At 41.0% G+C, this 16,802-nt stretch overlaps 1 long non-coding RNA gene across 1 annotated transcript; it reads left to right on the top strand.

Annotated features, from left to right (window-relative positions):
• Nucleotides 13,632-14,980, top strand: LOC109832350. The gene is made up of 3 exons (XR_002244722.1): nt 13,632-13,715; nt 13,806-13,865; nt 14,916-14,980. It is a non-coding gene; the product is annotated as an uncharacterized LOC109832350 (long non-coding RNA).

The raw sequence follows: 16,802 nt of genomic DNA, 5'->3' as shown, positions 1-16,802 counted from the left end.
AGCATCAAGTCTAAGGGAGTTCATTCCTTTAGCACAACGTTACATGCGGAACGGATTTAGACAATTCGCATGCTAGCCCGACTCAAACGGTAGTCGGTAAAGGCTAATCAAATCCGTTGAGGGCTGAGGGTTTGCCAAAAATCCTAAAAGTATTATGGTCAATCATTTCAAACGGAATGAGGAATCATAATAAAGATAAAGACAAAAACCAGTTCCACTAAAAGGATCAAAAGTCAAAACATTCAGCAAATAAAATCATACATCAAGCGCGTGGCCAAAAATCTGCTGATTAAGCTTAGACAGCTTCTCATCATAAACTTGCCTCAGCTCAGTTCTGATGGACTCCTCGTTGGTGGCTAAAGTCTTTGCAGCAACCTCCTCTGTCTCGGTCAACTTCTGCTTCAAGGACTTCAACTCATCTGATAAAGCAGTGTGGGCTTGCTGATCCTGTGTCTTCGTCATCTGAAGAATACTCAAAGTCTCCTCTTTCTCACGGAGTTCTCTTCGGAGCTGGTCTATCTGGGTCTCACAAGAAGCAATGGAAGAATCAAGCTCGTCGAGTGAGGATGACCTAATAGCAAGGTTAGCCTCAACTCGATCTACCCGGTCCCGCTGCACCTGAATGTCGAACTCAGCAAGAAACCTAGTATCGCGCCATGTCTGTAAGCGAGTATCCAGCTCGGCAGCGATGAATGAAGAGGCACCTGCATCCCGGAGCTCACGAAACGTCTAAAGCTCACGTTCTAGGCAGTCAAGATCATCAACAATAGCCTTCGCCAGATCTGGGTACCCTGCATCCTTTATTGAATTTATCTTAAGATCAAGGAATGGCTTAAACTGGTGAAGAGAAAGCCCGCCGTGGAAAAGTTTGCCAATCATAGCATTCACAAAGGAGAAGAAGGAACGGATCTCTATGCAGATGACAATCTTCTCTGGATCGCTGTCTGATAATAACTCCTTCACAAGGACGTGAAGCCGAGAAGAAAGCCCTACACAAAAAGGAGAAATCCGTCAAAATGTCTTGATGAAGAAATAAATAACATTTCTTCCCCTTGAGTCACTGGGGGTAGTGCAGGTGTAACGGCTGGGGGTGTATCAACTGGTGTAGTTGGTCCCACAGCCGGCTCAATAGGATCAGTCTCGACAAAAACTCCTGTCAAATACAAAATAGAATTCTCAGATGCATCATATTATAGTTGCATTAGTCAAAAATTGACTGGTCCTATAATTAACTTGAGAAGAGCTACGTGCCTTCAGAAAAACCATCCTCGGGATTCTTAGGGAGCGTAGACTCAGGAAATACATCTCCAGCCAACTGGTCATCAATAAAACCATCCTCGGGATTCTTAGGGAGCGTAGACTCAGGAAATACATCTCCAGCCAACTGGTCATCAATCTGAGGAGAACCATACATAAAGTGGAGCATAGGAGTGTCCACAAGCAAGCCTTCCTCGTCAAAATCATCAGTCGAGAAATATGATACAAGAGGATATAAGTACGAAAGAAGAATAAAAAGACTACAACCAATATAAATGAGTTACCTCTTATAGGTGCGTCAGCCTCTCTATTCCCAAGATCCACGTTTGCCTCCTACAAATTATCTAAAAGAGCGAGAAGCACAGAGACAATTAGGGAATGCACAAAATCCGAATCATTCAACTCCTTTGTGTATTGTTAATGGTAGATGTACCTGGATTCATCGAACCAGGTCCTACATTGACGGTCTCCCTAATGTCACCAACTTCTGCAGGCCTTTCTACCTGGTGCGGTGAGTCGGGCTCACCAGAAGATGTAGAATCTTGAAAAACAGGATCAGGACTCACCTCGCTCTCCCCACGCTCTCCTGTATAGAGATGGAAAGGCGTGAGTCAAAGTTCTGAATGATCAAGAGGCTGGTCTATAGGGTAGATGTTACCTCCATCACTAGCAGGATCGTCACCGGCCAAATCCATATCAGATGCTCGCGAAACTACACGCGGCTTGCGGGCTAATCTCTTCCGCCTAGCAGCAGGGACAATAATCGAAGGTCTCGCCTGGGGAGAAGGACGGAACTCTTCATCTTGGTCAGCTGTGGTCCCTGAAACATCAAACCATTGTCAGGCTTAATAATTCTGGAAGATAAAAGGAAAGAGTAAGAAACTGACCTCGTTCAGAACAGTCCTCGTGATCTTCAAGATCTCCGCCTGAAGCTTCATCAGCAGAATGAAAGATCTTCTTTCCCTCTTCGTCAATCCAACGAGTCTTGTGCCGTGCCCTTTGTGATCGAGCATTTTCCCAAATCATACGAGAGTCAGCCTGAGAAGCCTCCTCAGCCTCTAGCTCTGCAATCGGCTTCACAGGGACAGTTTTATTAGCTGCTAACAACCACTTACAGCTTAAGAAGGTGAGGCTCAACTGTCGCTCAGCACTCGGGAGACTGAACTTAGCACCGGTACAGCCCGTCACGGTCCACAACCATGCACGAAGACCGTCCACCAAACCTCCATGAGTCTGAAGCTGCTGACGTGGATTCCCAACATAAAGCTGATCATAGCCAAACTGGAGAGCGAATCGGCAGGGTAGGTATGGCTCTATGAAACACTGATTCCTCACCCGGAAAGTCAGATAACCCGGCCTGATGTTCACCAGCCAGTTAAAGCAGCCGACGTCTAAATGAGTTCGATACCCCCTCGGCTTTTCCTCATCAATCAGACACTCGCCGTATCGGCCGGAGAACTGTGGAAAACAAGCGGAAAACGCCCAACACTTGTGGACCTGTAGCTGCTGTCTGACGTCAGGGAATCCTCGCCCCTCCCACTTGCCATTCTCAAACAACTGTAGTAGGGGAACGGAGGGGTCTGTGGCATTCGGTACTGACATCATATCAGAACGATGAAGGACGAACCAAGCCATCAAATAAGTGTACGGAAGCTCCACCTTAATAGTAGGAATCTGAGCCGGTGATTCACTTTCCTTCCGTGTAAAAGCACTAGAAATCTGTCGAAGCCCTCGATGAATGTTAGCCACCATCACCGGAAGAAGCGAAAGTTCCTTTTTGTAGGCAAGATGAACCGCTGGGTAGAGCACCTCCAATGACAAGATATCACTAGACTGATACGGGACCACGCATTTCTTCAACCAGATAGCGAGGTAACCGGCTAGAAGGGTCATCGGTCGAATCGGCGCGGTCGCATGCCACAAGAATGATTTGAACTTGGTCCCTGTAGGAAAACCACTCTCAGGACTGCTAATGGTATAGGAATGAGCATCAACCTTCTTCAGTAGACGGTTAACCCCTGAAGGAGTGAGTGGAGCCAGCTCACAAATAGCCTCGCCAGAATTGCTCTCTAGATTCCTGAACAAATAAGACGCAAACTGTTTCTGGCTCACATGGGATTTAGCCCTCTTCGCTAAAGGTTCAGACTACGCCAAAGCGATATGATAGTGACATGTGAGGTCCCATAAAGTCTCGTAGCGGTCGGGCATACGATCCTTCAGCTGACTTAATTCTTGGTTGGAGGGAAAATATTCCTGATATAGCATTTGTCCCATGGGCAAACCAGAAATCCTGTGCATCTCATGGAGGGCCAACCCCAACTCCCCTTGCCGAGTCAGAAAAGTGTTGGATGCAATCCAGTAATATGACTCCTGCTCGAACCAGGAGCTGCCTGATGAGTGATGTAGCCGCAGTGAACGCTCTCATGCTCTTCCGTCAAGCGCCACGACATCTCCCGTGTCACAGCCTGACGCATGAGCTCAGTCAACGAACGATGCTGAGGAATCTTCGGCAAATATATGAAACCACTGCCAGTTTTATGAAGCCACTGCTCGGCATCAATAAACACTGCATCCGGATCTCTGACAGAGTCGCCAAATAAAAAGTCGGTCTTCCTGAGAGGCTGAATCGAACTGGCATCCTTCACGAGGAGCGCATCTGTAATCAACTGGCGAAGAGCTCGATGTCCACCTTCCTTCACCACTTGGGCAACCTCTGTCGACGTGCCCGAAGCAAACTGAGGAGTGACTGGGATAGGGGAAAAATCTTCGGAAGTCGAATAATACTCGCCACGACGCCCGTACACTGCGTGAGATGAGAACGCTCCAGAAGGATATTCCACTGGAAGCAAACATTTAAACATTTGTTAGTCTCAATTATAAAAGGAAGTTGAACTCATCCTACGAACGGGTAAGATAGAGTCACTGCCTTATAAAAGGTAAGACGATTTGGCCACATTATGCACTTATAAGATAGGGTATATCGACAATATATCCCTGTCTTATAAGGCACAATGCAGCGTCAAAACGCCCCCTTTATTGATTTTGAGATATGGTTTTTGACCAAGCAAAACCCATCTTTAAAGCGTCGATCCTCACCAAGGAGGCCAAGGAGAATCAAGACTCTTCCCGATTGCCTCACCAAGGAGAACAAAATGGGGATAAAAAGGACCAATTTGCAAATTTCCAAGAAAAAATGGACTAATTTGTAAATTTCCAAAAAAAAAAGCTCACCAGCATAAGAGGGAGGCGCGCCATCAGCCGACGCGGTAGAGGACTGACCTCTCGCGATACGAGGCATGGAGACCTGCAAAATAAATTAAGGGATCAGATCCAGGAAAAAGTTCCTATTTTTTGCAATTCTCCCCCCCTGAAAGGTGAGCTCGAGGCGCCAAATCTTAATCCTAACCCTCGCATGCGACCCCACAAATTCATAAATTGAATTAAGCATAAAATATGCTAAAATGGTTGAGGATTTACCTGAGGAAAAGCTCGTGGATCTAATAAAAATCAGATCTTGAAAGGGGCTCGGACCACGCGCTCGAGGGGCCTGAGAGAAATTCTAAATATGGAAGTTTTGAGGGATTTCTCAGTCAAAGATCCAAAGGAAGACTAGATCTAATGCAACTATGAAGTTTTGAGGGAGAACGGATGCTCGAGGGAAGAGAAATCAAAAAGAGGGGAGAGAGGGGGGCCGGCCCTAATGAGGAGAAAAAAAACCTTTTTATAATGTTGAACCAAGCTTAGTTGAACCGGACCAAACCAAGTTGAACCGGACCAGACCTGGTTTGAACCAGAATTCAAATTGAAGCTGGATCGAGCATCGAAACAACTTCAAATCGACCGAGGGTTCAGTCCTTGGTTTATTCTTGCCTCTCCCACATATTCGGAAGGATCAGAAGATTTTTTGAGCCTAATTACTGCCTTTTTTGGCTCATTATCAAGCCGGTTCAGCTCATTCGGGCACAGAAATTACTCCAATAAGGTATATGAGTATAAACTATTCCCTATTTTTGGTTGAGAAGTTCCTGGAGAATATTTTTATAAATATTCTTAAGGATAACTCAACAACACTACACCGGACAACGCATCGCAAATAAAGACTCAAAGCCAACAATCGATGGTCAGCTAAAATCAGGAATCGACTTTAAGTTTAAAATTCCGACAACGGTCAGACAATAAATGCAGCACCGGAACTCTTACAGACATTCGACAAAGCACCGAATAGCCTGGAGGATTGAAGGAATCAAGAACAGAAGCCATTCCAAGGTCCCGTTACACCGACTGAAGGTTGGGACAATCATATCCAAAGTATTCCAGACTCTTCTATAAAAGAACGAGGCTGAAATACTTTGGAGGGGGTATCTGTAGGCATATAAAATTGCTTATAGGTCCCTTAGCACAGCTCGGCACACAGACTCTTCTATAAAAGAACAAGACTGAAATACTTTGGAGGGGGTATCTGTAGACGTATAAAATTGCTTATAGATCCCTTAGCACAGCTCAGCACAAACCGACGAACCAACGAGGTGACGAGGTTAACAAATCGCACGCAAACAACGGAATAGATTCACTCGTGTGCGGAATCAAGCTAACGGGTTCGAAGAGTCAACGAGTCATCCAACCAAGGGCAGACTCGGACGAATCACGATCGAATCAAGATCAGTTTCGGACTCGAACTCAGAATCGGATTTACTGCCAAATCAGAGTCTAAGTCAACCGAAAAACGGATACAACGGAAAGATGACAAAACCCAACACCTAAGGGGGGCTCGGCCAAGGCCGAGCCACCCATGGGTGGCTCGGTGGCCGAGCCACCTATGGGTGGCTCGGCCCAGTGCCGACCACCCATAGGTGGCCGACCCAGATCTGTGCGCGGGCACAGTTCAGAGAGCCTATAAATAGGCCCCCCTTGGTTCATTTGAAAATGTTGGAACTTTGAGAGCCGAAACTCTGCCGAATTGAGAATCGAGCTTGGAGTTTTGAAGACTTGGAGACTTGAGCATTCAGATCTGGTTCTCGGTGAGCATCCACGTCATAAAAGGCAGGAGTTCGAGAGAGAGAAAGATCGGATCTGAGATCTACACGAGATCATACTCCGGATCAAAGCTTGGCCTTTGATCCCGAGAATTAAGGGCGATTATTTCCTTGGTGAATTAATCCCCCCCGGCTATTATTTCCTTTGCGAAATAATACCCGTCAAATCGTGTAGATCCGACCGGATCTAGATCACGCGGTGGTCCACGGATTAACCCCGATGTTGGCAAAGAACCCACACAAGCGAGCGACCGCAAAACAGGAGCTCGTGATTTGTTCGGAAGGAAAGTTGTAATCTTTTTTCTTTTTCTTTGATTTTGTTGTAACCGGATCTAAAAAAGACCGGATCTTTTGTAACCAAAAAGCAATTACTTGAGATAACAATGAATTCAATGAAGGCTATTTTTCCCACGAACAAAAACATGTGACTCGCATCCTCCTAACAAAAGAAGGCTCCTCCATTTATAGGATGGTCCGGCCGTCGCTATCCTTGGAAACCTCAATAGGAAAAATGTGATCCCATCAAATTTCAGGAAACAAAGCGTCGACATGTGGGGTTCTCTCTAATAAGAAGCCCCATCACAAGAGTTGTCTGGGCCTCCTCTTGTTGAGCACTATCCTCCAAAATCTCAATCAGCAAGGCTCTAGCCATACAGGGCAACCAATGGTGGATAAGAAAGATCGGTTGAAAATCACCATGTCCATCGTTAACCTGTAAGGATCTCAGCAGAAACTCCAAGCAGGTCCTTGGTTGATGAGATGGCAAATATGCCAACAACTCAGCGACGCCCAAAGCCAAAATAGCCCACTCTCGGGAGGAAGAGCAATCCCCGATTCTGGGCGCTCCTCAGCTTGGCAATAAAGATAGCCAATGAAGCAATAGCTCGCTCTCATCAAGGCAGGAATGTTCACAGGCGAAAAGAAACAACCAAGGAAGCTCCGTCTTGGTGACTTTTTCCCCAGCCAAAAGTCATCTCTAAGATGCACACGGACAAGAAACATGGAGTCGGCATCATCAGACGGAATAAATGTAAATGAGTTGTACTCTATCATGTATAAATTCCAACAATCATTGGAAATGTCAAAAATGAAAAGAAAGACATCAAAGGCCCAGTCAGCTGGGCACTCGGCTAAGTTGATAAAAGTCGTTGGTACCTTCTCAGGATAAAACCAAGGCATAACCCCTTTTCTTCTGCCAACTCCTACAGTCGACTCTCGGCCCTAGGGGAAAATGCAAGTCTTTGGTACCTAATCTAGGTAAAACCAAGGCAAAATGACTCCTCAGTCGGTCACAAGACCCTGGTACCGCCTTAGGACGGGCCCAAGGCGTCATGACTCCTCAGTTGGTCACAAGTCCCTGGGGCCGCCTCAGGACAGGCCCAAGGCATAACGACTTCTCAGTTGGAACAAAGCCCTTGGCTCTTCCTAAAGAATAAGTCCAAGGCAAAACGACTTCTCAGTCGGCATCAAGACCTAGTCACCTAGGCACAACGACTCCTCAGTCGGAACAAAGCCCTTGGCTCTTCCTAAAGAATAAGTCCAAGGCAAAATGACTTCTCAGTCGGAACAAAGCCCTCGGTCCTTAATCTGGGTAAAACCAAGGCAAAACGACTTCTTAGTCGGAACAAAGCCTTTGGCTCTTCCTAAAGAATAAGTCTAAGGCAAAACGACTTCTCAGTCGGCATTAAGACCTAGTCACCTAGGCACAACGACTCTTCAGTCAGAACAAAGCCCTTGTCTCTTGCTAAAGAATAAGTCCAAGGCAAAACGACTTCTCAGTCGGCATCAAGACCTAGTCACCTAGGCACGACGACTTCTTAGTTGAATCAAAGCCCTTCACTACAAGAAATCTGATATTTAATGACCAAAATTAGTGAAGGGACCAGTTGACCGTCATTAATGTGTGTAAAATAACGACGGTTTAAAAGCCCTTCATCTAGTTATCATAATTATTAGAGTAATGATGTGAGATGGGATAATGGTTTTCTAATCCCTTCGTTGATTTGGTTCTAATACCGTCATTATTGGGTCTCCTAAAAGACGAAGGAGTCAATTACCTTTACTAATCATAACTCCTAATCTTAAATGGATTATTATTGAAAATAATATAAAAAACCCAAAACTCCAATTAACCGCAACTAATTATAAACTAAACCCTAATAACAAACTCTATCGCTACTGTTCATCGATTTCACGCCTCCGCTGCCCCTGTTTCAACTCTTCCCCATCGTCTGTTGAAAATCGCCACCGTTGTTCATCTACTCAACTCCTCGCCCGCCCTAGAGCCGCCGCCGACCAAGCAAACCCCGCGCAGTCTCGATTCGTGGCCACAGTCTCGATTCGTATCATCGTCTGCCTCGGAGCAACTTCTAGCTCCGCCCCACCGCCGGCCTCGTCCCAGAACCACCACCGCACCGTCCTAGCGCCACCCCACCGCCGCGTTTTCCCCACCGCCGCCTTCAACTCTCCCCAGAACCACCACCGTCCACGGTAAGGAACAAATCCCTGTTTGGTTTAATTTTCACTTAAGTACCTATAGTTTCCCCTACTTTGCAATTAATATACCCTTGTTTTGTTTAATTGCACTAAAGTACCTATAGTTGTATACAAATCTTATACAATTTGCAATTAGTTCACTGCATATATTCCAATTAATATACCTTGCAATTAATTGCTATAGTTGTATCCAATTAATATACCTTGCTTAGTAAAAATCGTTGTTTTATGTTGTACAATTTTCACTCAATTATCCATAGTTTACCCTAATTGCAGTTGTACCACCGACTTAGCATCCATCACCTCCATTTCCTAATATCTTCAACTTGGAACTAATAGTTTCTTGATTTATTTATGACAAAATGAAGGTTGGTTTCATGTCTTGAGCTAGTTATCAGGCCACCTACTTGCATGTTGAGGAATTTAATGGCTTTGATGCAGCTTGATTTTACTTCAGCAATGTTTGAGGCGTTTATAGCCTTGAGGTAGCCTGAATTTTCTCCATCAAAGCTCACTTCGAAGTTTGAACATATAACGTGACCAGTAGGTTTGGAACTTGAGCATGCAGTTTTACTTATTGTAATTTTTGTGCTATAGAAAAGGAGCTCTCTATTGCTTCATTTGAGTGTACTAATTTTATATATATATATATTATATATATATATATATATATATAAGCCTGAATTTTCTCCATCAAAGCTCACTTCGAAGTTTGAACATATAACGTGACCAGTAGGTTTGGAACTTGAGCATGCAGTTTTACTTATTGTAATTTTTGTGCTATAGAAAAGGAGCTCTCTATTGCTTCATTTGAGTGTACTAATTTTATATATATATATATTATATATATATATATATATATATAATGGTGTTTGATTTAGATGGTTATTAGACATAATTTGTTAGTTCCCAAAGTTATTTGATTGCTTCATTCCGCTTTTGAGTTGCTCAGACTGTAAGTAGCTTCATGCTCAGAAGCCAAAATGCGCTTTGGCACCTTTTCTAATTAGCATACCTCTTTGTCAATCCAAGCATGCTCAAATTTTGAACCTAGTTGCTTGATAACACTATTCAGTTATTTTCTATGGAGATAACATGTAACACAGAGGGTGACGCACTTTGTTATACAAGTCCCTAAATTCGTCAATCAAATGGATTAAATGACTCCAGCTATACCTCAATGTTAAAACATGCTCTGGCTCAGAGCCGGCAATTAGTGCACGTTTGCATCAAACAAAAGGCATAGTAAACACTGACCTACTTCAACACTTCTGGTATATTAAGTCATCAGTCCCGTGCATTCTATCCCATATTTTAGCAAGGTCGAAGTTTTATAAATTTCTGTACATCTTTCAACAAGTTGGGGGTTGTAAAATAAAATTTATGAACTGCCCTTGTTACTTGTCAAAAAAATTTCTCACATTTTATGTGATAGTACCACCTTCTCAACATCAACAGAATGTATAAAGGAATAATTACAGCTAAAGTAATGTCAATCACTCTAGAAGCAAAATCTTCCAAGTAAACCCCACCCTCTAATTAGTTGTGAAGTCTTTTCATTAGCTCCGGAGCTACATGTAAAAAAGCTCCAAGTTCTTCGCTTTGAATGTCTCTCCTTCCTCAGCAGTACAGTCCAGCACTGTGGTAGTGCTGGAGTTTATCATCTAGTTTCCTGTTTATTGTGAGTAATAAGAGAGTCTGCATTAGTCGTATAAGATAAATACCTCCCAACACTCCTCTCCAAAATGAACACCTGGGAGGTGCAACTTTGAGTTGCTGGTAGATGCACTAATAGGAAATACTCTTAATGTTGTTATTTCTTTATTAACGAAATAACTACTGAAAGGTAGGCCTTCAGTTTGCCACATGAATTCCTTCCCCATGCAATAGATAAAGGAATATTATTAGTAGCTCTGATACCATTTTGGGTTGAAGTGTTTTACAACAAAGATGGTGAAGTTCCTATATTGAAAGAGGTAAGGTCTGGGTAATAGATTGTAAACACAGTATCTCCATAATGCCTTATTGGAAGGAGAAATCATAACCTCGTGACTCGAGAATCCATTCAGAAAGTGGACAAAATTCCTTTATTTCCCATCTGAAAGAGGAAGTTTCATATATTTCTTCAAAAATAGTTACAGCTTAAATAAACTAATCGCAGGAGAAGTGCAAATACTAACAATGAAGAGAATGATGATTCTGCAGGTTGATGAGACTTAAAATTTATTATTATTTCTTTTTTATCTTTCAATTTATTTTTTATGATTGGATTAATAATTGCTCAATTTTTTGCATAATCAAATAATCATCGAGTGCAAAGTGATGATGTAATACTAAATGAATCTCGACAAGAAGGTATATTCTTTGTTAATTATAAGAAGTAATATTTTTATCAATTTCTTTTTACCTATATGTTGTTTCTAACATATGATATGATGTATGCAGCTGATAATTCTCATAAGAAGAAAAATCCACCTCGTGGTAATAATAAGTGTTTAAAGTTGAATAATTTGTCACATGGGGGTAATGAAAGATTATGATCATATTATTTATTATTATCCCGAGAAGGCAAATGTAGTGGTTGATGCCTTGAGTAGGAAGTCAATGCTAGTATTGCCACTTTGATCACCAATTAGAAGCATATGTTGGAGGGCTTGAGGAGTCTTGATATTGACATTCGGATTTGAGTATCCAGAGTGAAGGTTACTCATCTTAAAATTCAGTATATTTTGGTTGACAGGCTTGTGGTTGAACAAAGTGATGATCCAATACTTGTAAAAATTAAGTCAAATAAAGAACAATGACTTTGACATGATTTTATTCTTCTTGATGGAGCTTTGATATTCAGAAACCACTTATGTGTACCTAATGATTTAGAGTTGAAGAAAGAAGTCTTAGAGGAGGCGCATTGTTCGGCATATACAGTTCATGCTGGATCTACAAAGATGTATATAGATTTGTGGGATTGGTGGGATAATATGGAGCAGGAGATTGTAGAATATTTGTCCAAATGCTTAGTATTCCAATAGGTGAAGATTGAGCTTTAGAAGCACGGTGAACTACTTCAACCTCTTCCAATTCCTATATGGAAGTGGGAGGATGTAATAATAGATTTTGTGACTGGTTTTCCTAGGAGTCAGAGTGGTAATGATACTACATGGGTGATTATTGATCATCTTACTAGATTAGCTCATTTCTTGCCTCACAAAATTACGCATTCTCTTGAGAAGCTTGCTGAATTATATGTTAAGGATGTTGTGAGATTACATGGGATACCAGTGATTATTATATTGGATAGAGACTTGAGGTTTCGTTACAGATTTTGGCAATGTCTAAATAATGTTCTAGGAACACAACTAGGTTTTATCACATCTTATCCATAGACAGACTTCACTACAAGAAATACAGTATTTAACGACCAAAATTAGTAAAGGGGTTAGTTGACCGTCGTTAATGTGCATATAATAACGACGGGTTTTTAAAGCCTTCGTCAAGTGATTACAAATATTATAGGAATGATGTGAGATGGGTAACGGTTTTCTAGTCCCTTCATTAATTTGTTCCTAATACCGTCATTATTGGGTCTTATTAAAGACGAAGGGGTTCATTACCTTCATTAATCTTAAATCCCTAATGATAATAGGAATAGTAATTAAAATTAATATAAATAACCCGAAACCCAAATCATATTCTAACCGCAACTCTATTTTTATGTATTTAACTAAACCCTAGATTAATTTTCATAACTACTAATATCACGTTTTATTAAATCTTCGTCTTCAAACTTGAATCTTTTTCAAGTTGCACTGTAGGTTTTATTAAATCCCAGTCATCAATTTTCATTAAATCTTCATCTCCAACACGGGCGCCGCCGCCATGTGCCAACACGAATTGAATCTTCGTCTTCAAACTTCACCGCCGCCCTGTGCCAACGCCGCCCACCCCAGCGCCGCCTCTGCCTCAGCCCGCCCCAGTGCCCCCGCTGCTGACCCTCTCCGCCACTGCCGACCCGCGTTGGAGATCGTCGCCGCCCGCGTTGGAGATCGTCGCCGCGTTGGAGATCGTCGCCTCGCCGCCCCGCCGCCCCAGCAACGTCGTCGCCGCCCGCCCAAGCTCGTCGCCCCGTCGTCGGCGTCGGCCCAGCACCGCTTCTACATCCGCGCTTGCCTCGTCGTCACCACCGTGAAAAGCCAGCGACTGGAACTTGTAGTTTGGTAAATTTACACTCAAGTCCCCTATAGTTTATCCTACTTTGCACTTTTGCCTTAAAATACCTTTTATTTAAAAGTACCCTATAGTTTTGTTAAAAATTACCTTGTGTTAGTTGTTAAAATTACCTTGTGTTAGTTGTTGACTTCGGAGCAATTGATAGAATGAGATCAATGTGGCAACCAATAGCTATATATTCTGTATGATAAAAGCTAGTTTCGGGATTTGAACATAAATCAATAACTAAATAAGCAAGTAAATAAATAAACAACCGAATCACAGAAGTAAGCTCTGGTTAAAAGTAGTCCAAGGTGAAAGCATGTATTATGTATTTATTATTATGCTTGTTCTTGGGGTTTCTTTTTCTTTTATTCATTTCTCTTTTGACATTTGTTTTATACATAGTGTATGATACTTAAATTCCTATTCATAGCAGAAAAGTGAAAACTCAATAAGTCACTTCCAAAAGCAAAAGGGCACAATTTCTAGCACCCAGGTCATTAATTAGGAAGCGACTTCAAGCAATTGCAGAAAATTCATTAAGAAGGGAACAACTCCGTACTTGTCATGACATGAACTTGAATATTCAAAATCCAACACAATATCAAAATATGGATGCAAATTTTAGCGTTGATTCAGAAAACTTTGAAGAGGAGAATTTTGCACAAAATCGCAGGAGAAGTGCAAATACTAACAATGAAGAGAATGATGATTCTGCAGGTTGATGAGACTTAAAATTTATTGTTATTTCTTTTTTATCTTTCAATTTATTTTTTATGATTGGATTAATAATTTCCTAATTTTTTGCAGAATCAAATAATCATCGAGTGCAAAGTGATGATGTAATACTAAATGAATCTCGACAAGAAGGTATATTCTTTATTAATTACAAGAAGTAATATTTTTATCAATTTCTTTTTACCTATATCTTGTTTCTAACATATGATATGATGTATGCAGCTGATAATTCTCAAAGGAAGAAAAATCCACCTCGTGGTAGTAATAAGTGTCTAAAGTTGAATAATTTGTCACATGGGGAGAAAAAGATCATTACTTTTTATCAGAATAGAGCTATTGAACCAGAATTTTCACGATATCTTGGAATTATTATTCGAGATAGAAATATTTGCCCAGTAGCTGTTGAGAATTGGGCCAAAATACCACAACAAAATAAAGATCATATGTGGGCATCCATTAAGGTACATTGAAAATTAATTTTTTGCATTTGGTTTTTAATTCTTATAAATTAAATTTTGATTCAAATTTGATATAGGATAAATTTGATGCTGATGACATGGAGCAAAAGAGAGAGTCAGTAATGAGATACTTGCGCGATTTGTGGAATAAGTGGCGTGGTGACATGCACAGGAAATATGTGAAAGAAAATTCATTGCAAGTTGCACTTAAAAATAAACCTATAGAAGTGAGTGTTGATGACTGGGATTGGCTAGTTAAGGAACATTATTTTTCTTCAAAATTTCAGGTATTAATCTCCTAATTTTATTAATTTTGTTCCATGTATATTGTTGGATTGTTGAAATTATCTTTTAATCTTGATGTATAGAAAGCAAGCCAACAAAATACACTTAACAGAGGCAAAAGAAAGATGCTCCACCACACGGGCAGCAAATCCTTTAGACAAATTGTGTGGGAATTGGTATACATTCAAAACTAATTTCTTATTTATTTATAACTACTTTGTTTTTTAGTTTGATGTTGTACTCATTTTTATTTAACATTTGAATAAGGGTGGCAAGTCAGGAAATCCACCTGATGTGGCAAAAATGTTTCATGAAACTCGAAAGAAAGCTAATGAAACACTAGAAAATGGGGATCAAGATAAATATGTAAGTAGAATATGTGTTTAAGTTTGATAATGATGCATTATATAGTACTAACATATGAATTTAATTTTTATAGGATGAAATTGTTCAAGTCAAACAAGCAAACCCTTCACTTTCTGACATTGAGATAGTTGAGAAAATATGGGGGAAGCAATCTCATGGTCACATTACTGTATTTGGTGGCGGGACTACTTTGAAAGATTTGAGAGGACCGCTCCCTAGTCGATCTGATCTAGAAGCACGCAACAACAACAAAGGATGTCTGAGTTGGAGTCACAAGTGAAAGCTATGCAAGAACTTTTTTTTAGGCAATCACCTTCATTGACTCCTCAAACTCGAGAACATGTGCAGGACTAGGTAATTATTTTTTGTAAAATCTCTTATATACTTTTATGATTGACTACTTGCACTAAAAAATGTAATTTTTTACTTAATAAGATAATATTTGCTTAATTGATATTTCTTAATTATGTGATTTTTTTTAATTTTTTAGGCTATACATGCAAGATTAGGAGGGGGTAGCTCGAGTCTTCTTTTGATGATGATTAGAGGTGTCAGAGATGTGTCTTCCCCAAACTTTTATTTTAATTTGTTTTAGAAAGTTTCATGTATTTTTCTTTGGAACAATTAGGATATTAACTCTTATTATTAGTATTGAATATTTGAGGATGGTGGAATTTTATTTATTGATGTTATTAATGAATGGAATTTTTATTTTACCTCTTATTCATTATTGGGTATTTTTAATATGTCTTTGTTGTGAATCTTAGTGTTTGGTTGAGAATAATATGATAGTTACCTATGAATGAAAAAATTATTATTAATGTATATTACAAATTTGTAGTCTACAATGACGGTTTTATAAACCGTATTTTGTTCATCAACGAAGGGAAAGCACCGTCGTTGATGAGTTACTAATTACCCATTATGAGGACTTTTACGACGGTATCCAACCGTCATTAATTAGTCTTCAACGATGGGAAAATATCCCCGTAACTAATGGTAATGACGGGAAAATATCCCCGTAACTAATGGTAACGACGGGAAAATATCCCGTCACTGATGGTAACGACGGGAAAATATCCCCGTTACTGATGGTAACGACGGTGATAATTACCGTCATAAATATTAATGACGGTAATATGTTCCGTCGTTATAGACTCTATAACTACGGGTAGTATACCCCTTCGTGACCCTTTAGCGAAGAGGGCTTCAACGACGGGTGACGAAGGGATTTTTCCCCGTCGTTAGCATACAATAACGAATGTTTTCAGCTCTTTAACGAAGGGAAATCCCTTCATTAAAGACGTAATTTCTTGTAGTGCTTGGTACCTAATCTGGGTAAAACCAAGGAAAAACGACTCCTCGGTCGGCATCAAGACCTAGTACCTAGGCACGATAACTTCTTAGTCGAATCAAAGCCCTTGGTACCTAATTTGGGTAAAATCAAGGCAAAACGACTCCTCAGTCGGAACAAAGCCCTTGGCTCTTCTTAAAGAATATGTCCAAGGTAAAACGACTTCTCAGTCGGCATCAAGACCTAGTCACCTAGGCACGACGACTTCTTAGTCGAATCAAAGCCCTTGGTACCTATTCTGGGTAAAACCAAGGTAAAACGACTTCTTAGTCGGAAAAAACCATTGGCTCTTCCTAAAGAATAAGTCCAAGGCAAAATGACTCCTCAGTCGGAACAAAGCCCTCGGTCCCTAATCTGGGTAAAACTAAGGCAAAATGACTTCTCAGTCGGGAAAAAGCCCTTGGCTCTTCCTAAATAGTAAGTCCAAGGCAAAACAAATCCCCAGTCGGAACAAAGCCCTCGGTCCCTACTCTGGGTAAAACCAAGGTAAAACGACTTCTTAGTCGGGAAAAAGCCATTGGCTCTTTCTAAAGAATAAGTCCAAGGCAAAACGACTTCTCAGTCGGAACAAAACCCTTGGTCCCTAATATGGGTAAAACCAAGGCA

Source organism: Asparagus officinalis, chromosome 3, assembly GCF_001876935.1.
Source record: "Asparagus officinalis chromosome 3, Aspof.V1, whole genome shotgun sequence".
NCBI classification, from domain to species: domain Eukaryota; kingdom Viridiplantae; phylum Streptophyta; class Magnoliopsida; order Asparagales; family Asparagaceae; genus Asparagus; species Asparagus officinalis.
Note: the sequence above shows the minus strand (reverse complement) of the source record. Positions and strands in the feature narration are given on the sequence as shown.